This window comes from Lemur catta, chromosome 3 (assembly GCF_020740605.2).
Source record: "Lemur catta isolate mLemCat1 chromosome 3, mLemCat1.pri, whole genome shotgun sequence".
NCBI classification, from domain to species: Eukaryota; Metazoa; Chordata; class Mammalia; order Primates; family Lemuridae; genus Lemur; species Lemur catta.
The window spans coordinates 24,424,305-24,434,134 of NC_059130.1; positions in this window are offsets into that span (position 1 = coordinate 24,424,305).

Sequence of the window (9,830 nt, forward strand, 5' to 3'; positions counted from 1 at the left end):
TATTATAGGGATACAAAGGAGTAATTCATGATGAGAAATGGGTGCATTATTCGTGCCCTTTCATTTGTGGCTTTCTCTTAACCTCTCTATTTCCAGAGACAACACAGGTCTTGCCAGTGCCAGTCCCCTGCCACATAGGAAGGAAGCATGTAACTTCTGCTTTCCCTAATAAATAAATCCAGATCTCCAAGCATGATACTGCAACGGGAAACTTCAAGTGGGAAGAAGCAGTGATATTATAAAGTCCCAGCTCTTGCCTCTAGAGCCTTACTTTATCCTTCTGATTTTCTGGACGATTACTCATGAGCTTCAAGAAACACTGCTCTCCCACTTGGGCTATAGTTTGGAGACAAAATATTTTCTTGCTACTCTATAACATAGCTGAGATAAAAACTGAAATATGTGCATAAGACTTTAGTAAAAGCTTCCAGAAGAACAAAAAGAGCAAACAAAACATATGATTTTAGATTATTTGATTAACAAAATGTAGCTTATCTGCCAAACAAGGATGCATCCCTGCCCAGCCCCCATCCTGGCTCCCTTTGGCAGAGCTCACTTTCAACACCAAGCACCTAGAAGGGCACTCAAGCAACTTGGGACTGGAAGTAGATGCAACAGCTCCTGAGTCCACTGCTTTCCTGTCTGTGAACAATGATCCTATTCTCCCCTTCACCTTCAGAAAAAAGTACAATAATTGACATCTCAGTAGAAGCACAGCATCTCCAAAATTTGTGTTAAAAGAAATGGTCGCATATATTAGCAGGAGTTTTGTTGATTGCAAGTAATGTTCTTATGAGCTGGGAAAGCAAGAAAATGAGAATTGTAGGGACTGAATCCCATAGGAAAGTGAGCGCAAAGACCCCCTATAGAGGACTCTAGCCTGAGGAGTTGGAAACTGAAGCAGGAAGTGACATTGATATTCAGAAGAGAGAGCTCTGCTTACCTTCACAGGGCAAACAGAATTCCAGGGAAAGGGATCCCTAGGAGTAGAAGGTGGGAGGGCAGCACAGATCTAGACAAAGTGCTATGACCTGCTGGGAATCTAGATAAGGCCAGCCCTTGTTAAAGCATCACAAAATGCTTCCTCCTTCCCAACCTCCCCTCTCATGTTTCCTCTTCAGATTTTTCTAAGCTTATATCTTTGTCGCAATTACTTCTTGTGTGTACTTTAGTGCTTAAATAATTGACTTGATTAAGCCAATTTCTTAGTTGAACAATTTGCATTCCAGTCTACCTTTATTTCTGGCTTATAGCTATACCAGGGACAGGTTCTTGGAGCCGCCCATATTGGGGCCTACCTGCCTGTTCCCCAAACCTCAGGGCTGGGCTGGTCAAGGCCTGGCACCATTTCATACCTTTTCCCTGGCACTTGCCCCTATCTAAGGGCTCACTTGTCTTTATTTTTACTCTGACCAGTACTGGAAAGAAACACAAAAATCACTTGACCCTGTTGGAAAGAGAGGCCCAAAAGACCCTGGATCCCTTCCTCTGCTCACCATCCCCCACCTGTGGGGAAAGCCCATGTATGTGGGTGGGGAAAGGGGCTGGTGGTGGGTAACTCCATGTGGGGACAGGGAAACCATAAGAAGGAAAGTGAAAATCTCTCTAGGTTGTCCTAGAGGCAAATTAACAGGCACCCACGGGGAAACTTTACCTCAGTATCATTTTTGCAATAACTAAATCCACTTTGTTTCAGACATAAAGACAAATGCACTGATCAATTTAGATTCTTCACACCAGTTTTTCAGTTTGAGAAGAGGAGCAAAGCTGAAAAAAATCAAAGAGTTGGTTGCTTACCCTAACCTTTGGAGTAGGAGTCTTGGCATTATCGCTGGGGAAGAGCCATTCTGTTTCTTATGGCCTGTGTGCTACCACTGGTCAGTCCCACATCTCCTCTGCATACCCTAGAGGTCACCTGCAGGCAGTTCTCCTAAATGCCTCAGATTCTCTTGGGGACCCTCTGCTTCACAAGCTGGCATCCAAGGCATGCCAGAAGTCCCAACAAGGCAATAGATGTCCCCTCACCTCAGGATCTGCCTCTACCTTTCCTCCTAACCACCAGGGAAGCTAAGTCACAGTATAATCCAGTTGGGGCCTGATGAGAAAAGAAAAGGACTATAACCCAATAGAGATACAAAATCTAGCCTACATTTACCCACAGGAGCCTAGAGATGTACATAGGACTAGATTCTAGGGGTATTTGATCAAGGGAGCCAGAACATAAAGTTGGATAGAGAAAAGTTTATTGACTTGGGAGTTCTCTCCTGAGATACAAGATTTAGCACCATGGCAAAACATCCTAGGAGTTGGTGCCAATTTATTACTAAGATGGTTCCTAGAAGAGTGGAAAAGTTATGGCCAATACTGAATGAAACTGAAATGCCAGTATGATCCTGAAAGACAATGAAGAAAGGGATTAAAAGGCTTAGGGAAGTGGGCATGCTCCCATGAGTATACTTTGTATGGTCAGAAGATCTGCCAGATGGTTATGTTTCATGGAAGGTTCTAAAAGAAATACCATTTACCAAGGCAGTAAGGAACATATTGGTGAGAAAGGCATAAGAATTTCTAAAACATTCAATGGTGGCACTCCTATAGCAAGAGCTGATGGTAGAAGGGGAAATCACAGAATTTGGCTCACTGATAACAATGGCAGTGGTAAGATTCTAAAATAATAGAGGCCAGTTGTTAGTGCTTAACCATCAGAAACCAGGAAATCACAGTCAGCATAATGCAAGGTTGGAGTGACATCCAGGAAAGCCTGACCTCCAGAATTATGGAAATGATTAACAGAACATAGAATCCCTATGAGTGCAAACAGATTGGCACTCAACAAGGATACCACTGAGTTTATACCAGCAGAAGAAATCAAGAATGGATGACAGAGAGGTTAAGGTCAGTTTTCAGACCCAGAAACTATTAACTGAAGAGGTAGCTGTGTGCCCAGGATAAAGGACCCTGAAATACCATGGCAAATACACAAGGTCATTTAATTCATATAACTGCACTGGAGAAAGGGGACTACCCAAACATTTTGTGGAGTATTGGACACAGGGTTTGAGTTGACACTGGTACTTGAGAACCAAAGCAGCAAATAGCCTTCTTGTTAGAGTGGAGGCCTTTGAGGTCCAAGTAATAAGTAGAGTCTTGGCCAAGGTCTGGCTTGCAGTGGGTCCACTCAGTAATCATTTCCCTGGTCCCTGAACTTATGCTTGGGATTGAAGTACTTGGCAGTTGACATAACTACCACATTGAGCCCTTAATCTGAGGGATAATAGCTATCATAGTGGGGAAGGCCAAGTGGAAGCATCTGAAACTATCCCTTAGCACTAAACCAAGAAAGCAAATCAAAACCAATATTGTATTACTGGGGTTGATGGCAGAAATTAATGATATTTCCAAAGATCTACAGCAGTGCTGGTTGGGCCAGATGCGGTAGCTCACACCTGTAATCCTAGGATTTTGGGAGGCTAAGGTGGGAGGATCACTTGAGCCCTGGAGTTAGAGACCAGCCTGAGCAACAAAGTGAGACTCTATCTCTACAAAAAAAATTTTTTTTAATTTTCAAAAGTTAAAAATAACATTAAAGCAGTGCTGTCCAACAGAACTTTCTGCAATGATGGAAATATTCTATATCTGCACTGTCCAATGCAGTAGCCATGAGCCATATGTGGTTATTGAACACTTGAAATGTGGCCAGTGTGATTGAGAAACTGAGTTTTAAATTTTATTTCACTAATTTGAATTTAAATAGCCACATGTGGGTAGTGACTACCATACTGAACAATGCAAATCTAAAGGATGCAATGGGATGGAAGTGGGTCCCCCATAATGCCTCTATATAATTCTAGTCTTGCCCCTGCAGGAGCTAAATGGATCCTAGAGATGACTGCATGCTCAACTAAATAGCAGCCCCAATCATAAATTGGCATGCCAGATGTGGTAGCTTTATTATAGCAAATTAACATGGCCTCAGGTACATGGTATGTTACCATTGATTTAGTGGATGATTCTTTTCTATTTGAATCAAAAAAGATCACAAACCGTTCGCATTCACAAGAAACAGACAATAACATGCCATATACAGTTTTGCCTCAGAGCTATCCTAACTCTTCCTTGCCTTTGTCAAAATATAGTCCAAAGAGATTTGAATCATCTGGTCATTCTGCAGAACTGCATACTAATCCATTAGATTGACTGCATTATGTTAATAAGGCCAGATGAGTTTTAAAAAGGCCAGAACACTGGAGACTTTGATGCTCCACATGGCGGAAGATAAACTCTGAAAAGATTCGGGGAATTTCCACAGCCATAACTTGCTTATGAGTCAAGTAGTCAGGAGCATGCCAGCACCTCACTTCAAAGTAAAAACCATATTATTGCATCCCATACCTCCTACCACAGTGAAGAAATCACACTTAGTGAGTACTATGGTTTGAATGTGTCCCCCAAAGTTAATGTGTTGGAAACTTGATCCCTGAAGCAGCAGTGTTAAGAGGTAAGGCCTGATGGCAAGGTTTGGAGTTATGGAGACAATGCCCTCATGAATGGATTAATGCCGTTATGTTGGAGGCAGATTCTTTATAAAAGGATGAGTTCAACCCCCTCTTACTCTTTCATCCTCTTTTTGCCCTTCCACCATGGGATAACAAAGCAAGAAGGCCCTTTCCAGATGCTGGTCCCTTGATCTTGGACTTTCTGGCCTCCAGAGCTGTGAGTCAATAAGTTTCTGTTCATTATAAATTGCCTAGTCTCAGGTATTCTGTTATAGCAGCACAAAACAGATGAAGACAGTAGGCCTTTTCAGGTTCTAGAAGCAGAATATTCCATGTCTAAGGATCTTTCTTTGGCCCATATACCAGAAACACTGAAAGGCTGCCAGCTTTGAATAGGACCTGGAGCAGGAAAGAGCTCTGTGGTAGTTGAAGCTGGCATGCAAGAAGCCATACCACTCAGGCCATATGATCCAGCAAACCCTACAGCATTGGAAGTATTAATTGTGAGGAAAGATATTGTCTAGAATTGTCTAGACAGCAAGCCCCTTCTGGAGAACCACAATGCAGGCCCCTGTGATCCTGGAGCAAGGCTATGCCATCTGTGACAGAGAATTAGATGCATTTTGAAAAACAACTGTTGGTATGATACTGGGTCCTGGTAAAGACAATATGGTTTTAAAAAAAAATTTTTTTTTTTGATTACTAAGTGACATTGAGGACAGAAATACCCATCATGAACTAGGTACAGTCAGATCCACTAAGTCATAAGGTCAGCATGGCCCAGCAACAATTTATCATAAATAATACTTTCTGGATCAAGCAAGAGGAGAGGGCACAAGCAAGCTGTATAGGCAGGTAGCCCAGATACCATGGCACCTACCAACACCTGTGGCTACAGGGGGATCCCTTATGACCAGGTGAAGAAGGAGAAAAAAACTTGAGATGGACAGGTCAACTCAGTATGAGGTAGCAAATTGAAAATTGACAGCAAATCAATGGGGACTTTTAAAGACAGGAGTGAGGAAAATCATCCCAGTGGTCAGCACTTCAGGTAGTGAACCTAGCCACCCACTGTGTGTGTAAAGAGAAATGACCTGAGGATAAAATATATACAAACTCAGAAGGAGGGGCAAATGCCCTGACTGGCTGACCCAGGAACCTAGGAGGAAAAAGGGATTAGAAGGTTAAGGACAAGGAAGTCTGGGGTAGAAGCATGTAGATGGACATATGGGAGTAGGCATGAAGTATGAAGGTCTTTACACATCACATGTTAACCAGAGAACGTTCCCCAAGAAAGAGACACAAAGCAACAAGGAAGACAAAATGACCTGGCCAGTTGATATCCGCCCGTCATCAGCCACACTAATGCTAAAATAACAGAAAATTAAATGGAGCAGCCACAGTGGCAAGAGATAGAGACTGTATATGGGCCCAACAGCATGGACTCCCACTTACCAAGACTCATCTAGCTACTGACTCCAGTAACTGTCCAACCTGCCAGCAAAAGAGACCAACACTGAGGCTCTGATATGGCACTATACCTTGAGAACACTAGTGGTCACTTGGTATCGAGTTGACTATATTAGGCCCCTTCCAGCCTGGAAGGGCCATCAGGTTTTTTTTCCCAGAGGAATCAACATGTATTCCAGGTATGGGTTTGCTTTTCCTGCTCACAGGGCCTTAGGCAGCATTGCTATCCAGGGGCTTCTCGAATGCCTGATCCTCAGGCATGAAATCCTACACCACCTAGTATTTAACCAGGCTACCCACTTACATGGAAGAAAGTGCAGGAGTGGACCATGACATTGGGATCCACAGGTCAAATCAAATACCGTACCATCTGGAAGCTGTCAGTCTAGCAGAGTTGGGACAGCATACGGAAGGCACAACTAAAAGGAACAGCTGAGGAGCCATTCTCCGGGCTGCTATACATATGCTGTGCCCCAATAGGAAGAAGTCCCCAAACCAAGGAGTAGATAGAATTCCCACTTACTATTGCTCTAATGACTCACTAAGGGGCTTTGTACTTCCCATCCCTGTAACTCTGGGCTCCGCAGGGTTAGAGGTCCTAGTCCCCAATGGGGGCACACTTTGATCAAGGGACACAGCATAAGTCCCACTGAATTACAACACACAGCTGATGGCTGGACACTTTGGGCTACTTGTTTCCAGGAACCAGTAAGCAAGAAGAGGAGCCAGTATCTTAACAGGTTTAACTGATCCTAATCACCGGAGGAGATGGGCTGCTGTTACACAATAGGAGGAGAGAAGACTATGGAAACCCAGTAATCCACATGGGGGCCTCATATTACTCACTTTCTTAATTACAACTTTAAACAGACAGGTGCAGCAAATGCAGACTTAGAATGGCTCAGTGACCATATACTTAGGCCTGTCAAAAATGAGGGTCTGAGGCCGGGCACAGTGGCTCACGCCTGTAATCCTAGCACTCTGGGAGGCCGAGGTGGGAGGATCATTTGAGCTCAGGAGTTCAAGACCAGCCTGAGCAAGAGCGAGACCCCGTCTCTACTAAAAATAGAAAGAAATTAACTGGACAACTAAAAATATATAGAAAAAATTAGCCAGGCATGGTGGCGCATGCCTATAGTCCCAGCTATTTGGGAAGCTGAGGCAGTAGGATTGCTTGAGCCCAGGAGTTTGAGGTTGCTGTGAGCTAGGCTGATGCCACGGCACTCTAGCCCAGGCAACAGAGTGAGACTCTTTTTTTTTTTTTTTTTTTTTGAGAAAGAGGGTCTGGGTCATGCCACCAGGTCAATCTCTGAGGCAATAAGTAACAATTGTGACCCTGAGTCCAAGCACAGCAGTGGGGCCTGTAGTTTATCCCACTAACTTCACTCTTCTTTATTTTCCATCAGGAAGAAAAGCACAGTGAAATTCTGGAAGAGGAACTTCCCAAACAGGTGTTCATCACTAATAAACATCTTGCATCCCAAATAGTCTCAGCATCTGCTTCCAGCGAGTCAACCTGAGACAGTTTCATATACACAGCAACAATTTATATAAAGTCTTTGGAGATCTTATGAGACCCCTTTGTTCAAATACTTCTAGAGACACATTTATTTTAACAGAGAACAGAATAAGTTGGTAACAGTAAAAAATATGCATTCAAGGTCTCCTTTGATACAGGATAACAAGCTCGATATTCCAGGGAATTTTCTTAGTTTAATACCTCATCAAATCAGGTTTTTAAAGCTGGTTTATGACACAAAATGTTCTCTCCCCTCTGGCTGGATAGGAGAGTAAACATCTTTTATTTGTTTCTGCTTGTACTTTTGTGAATTATGAAGACTTTCATTTTAAGGTCAGAATTTGGAATTTCACTAATCATCATTAAAAACAAAATGTAAGCCTGCTAATTTTACTGGTGGAAACCAAGAAAGGGATTAATTGGATTTTACTCAATAATGGTGAAATAAGGAACATACAGCATTTTATTCCAGAGTCAGCACTGTCACTCCCTATTGTCATGCATATGAATTGCCTCACTCACTGATTCAGGAGTCCTGGAGTACATATGAACCCATGGGGATAAAGACATTTAAGGGTACATTGGCAACAATACTTTAAGGGAATCAGACTTTCCATTGTCGACTTCCATGTGCACTCTTGCATAATACTGACCTACCTGAGAACGTGCCTGCTTTGAGTGTTTGAAGCTGGTTCTCCTTTCCCTCTACTCTTTCCCACTTACCCTTCTTCTAATTTACCAAAGAAAGGCACAGTTCTCACCCATCCCAAATAATGATGTGTTGCCCTGGGAATAAAATCTCTCTAATGGTACCAAAGAGACAAAGACACTATAAACCAGAGTTCATATAAGTTCTCATGTCTTTCCCTGTCTTTTCATATCTTATGGGGGTTAGGGGCAAACCTATTAGAAAGGTATTAGAAATGCATGTGTTGGCCCATGTTGAGATGTTCTGAATGCCAATGTATTGTAGAGAGATAGGGCAGAATTTATGACCATTTTCTTTCTAGATCTTGCTTCTTTCTTTCTCTATTATCGAAAATGTTTGGCTCCCGAGGGAGTGTTTCATGAGAGCAAAGTAAAGAGAGTGTAAGAAATACTGATAACAACTGCACTTTATTTCACCTAGGTAACAAACTTATGCACAACTCTACACCTACACTATTCATGTGTGAGTTAGGCTGTTTCAGGATAGATTGGGTTATGTTAAGGCAACAAACAATTCCAAAATCTCAGCGTCTTAAAAAAACAAAGGTTTGTTATTTATTCACATTATATCAGTCAGATGAGAGAGCTGATAAAAGTGCCACTATCTGGACCACAGCCAGTTGTTGCATCAGAGTGAAGGAGAGTTTTGGAGTATCTCAAACCAGGTATTAAATGTTTCACCCTAGAATTGACACAATACTTCCAACTCATTGGTCAGACCAAGTTACATAGCTCCATCCAACCACAAAAAGGATGTAAATCCTACAGAAAGTATAATGCAAGAAGCTGGAAATATTGTGTGAACAGCATCAATGCTATCTCAAAGAGTATTTAAGATATGTAAAATAATGCCGGAAAATATCAACTGGCTTCAAAGAAGTCTCCCTGAATTTTCACCATTGTCAGTAAAGGGCGAGCGTGATATCTCATTCACCCATGACTCTATTTCTCAGTTGCATAATCTTCATGATTTCAAAATGAAGATGCAAAGTTCTTTTACTTCTGATAGACCAACACTATATCTTCAAGTAAAAGAAATGCACTGAAGATAAGTCAGTGTTTTATATTTTCTTGAACAATTTAGAAAAATTGTTTCATTAATTTTTGCGAAGAAAGTACTGAATACTGTAAGTTCATATGCGTATTTTTACTTGTTTGCAAATCTACTTGCTATCTCTCACCAATCATTTCTCTGTCCTAACAGGATGTGTCGGTAGATTCTGTTGTAAATAACCTACTTAACAACCGTCAATAAATACGCCTTTTCAGCTCGGCACTGAAGTGGTCGCTAGAATCGCGCTGAGAGAGCCTCGGAACCCGGTTGGAGGCGTCGTGCGCCATGTGGGTCCCGCGACGGGCCGCTGGCGCCACCCTGTGGCTGCCTGTGCACATTGCAGCCTTCGCCCGCCGCTGGGGGCCACCGGCGCCATTGCACCTGATGCAGCTGACGCGAAATCTGACCCGCGCGTGCTTTGCCGCAACTTCGCTCCCAAACCCTGTGAGAAATTGTTTGTTTTCCAAAAGCCTGCAGGAACGAGAAACTAGCTCTAGAGTGGGTCGGTGGCAGCGGCAGCAGGCCGATGGTCCTATTTCCCCTGCTAGGGGGAGAAGCACCCAACTCATGGGCGACCCCGCAA